Source organism: Vigna radiata, chromosome 8, assembly GCF_000741045.1.
Source record: "Vigna radiata var. radiata cultivar VC1973A chromosome 8, Vradiata_ver6, whole genome shotgun sequence".
In the NCBI taxonomy this organism is placed as follows: domain Eukaryota; kingdom Viridiplantae; phylum Streptophyta; class Magnoliopsida; order Fabales; family Fabaceae; genus Vigna; species Vigna radiata.
The window spans coordinates 13,411,146-13,412,255 of NC_028358.1; positions in this window are offsets into that span (position 1 = coordinate 13,411,146).

Sequence of the window (1,110 nt, forward strand, 5' to 3'; positions counted from 1 at the left end):
GAACGCTGTGCAGACTTCTCAAATGTCTCTTTCGAGCTGAGGATGAAGCACCTCCTCCAGCAAAACCGCCCGAAATAGTATCGATCCTGCCTTTTACTGTGAGATCCCGCTCTCTAGGTCGACTACGGGATCTGTGTCTTAGGGGACTACGAGAACGGTCGCGTGAGTGGTTACCCTTCTGTTTTGCATGTTCTGGGCTTCTTCGTGTCTTTCTGGGAGAGTGTCCTGCACGGGCAGATTCCTCTTTCACGAATTCCCGGAGGTGTCCGGCACGGATCAACTTCTCCAATTCGTCTTTGAGGGTTTGGCAGCCTTCAGTGGTATGTCCCCCTGAATCATGGAATCGGCATATCTGCGCCAAGTCCACGTTCTTAGGTGGAAATTTTCTTCTTTGAAATATCAGGTTGGACTGCAAAGCCCTCTCCAGCACCTTTTCTCTAGGGACAGTGAGGTGCGCATAGCGATCATACCTCGGGTTTAGATTTGCCGGGGGCTTCTAATCCCGGGCGTTCTCAACCCGACGCTTCCCCTCCTTCTTGTTACCATTCACCGGGTGCTCCTCGTGTTGTTGTTTCTGAAAGATCCTCTGGTCTTCCATCTTGATAAATTTGGCCATTTTTTGCTGCAACTCCAAAGTACTGGGTAACTCGGCGTATAAGCTTTCGGAGACGAATCCCGCTTTTAGGCAATTGGGCAGACTACTAATGATGAATTCGGGACTGACACCTTTTATCCTCCGAGCGGCGTGATTGTATCGATGCATGAAGGCTCTGAGAGTTTCGTCTTTCCCCTGTCTGAGATTGACTAGTTTGGCCGCAGTAACTTCCTCGTACCGGTTGGTGGAGTATTGCTTTTTGAACATGCCCATCAGCGTGCGAAAACTGTCCACCGAATTGGGTGGAAGGGTGTAATACCACTCTAGGGCTTCACCCCTCAGTGACAGGGAGAACGGTCGACATTTTACTGGGTCACTTTAAGTGTAAAAAGCCATAGAATCAATGAAGTTTCGCAAATGATGATCTGGATTCGTCGTGCCATCAAAATTTTCAACCTGAGGCGGAGGCCGGTTGGGCATAGGGGCCCGCATGATGGCATCAGTGAACGGCAAGA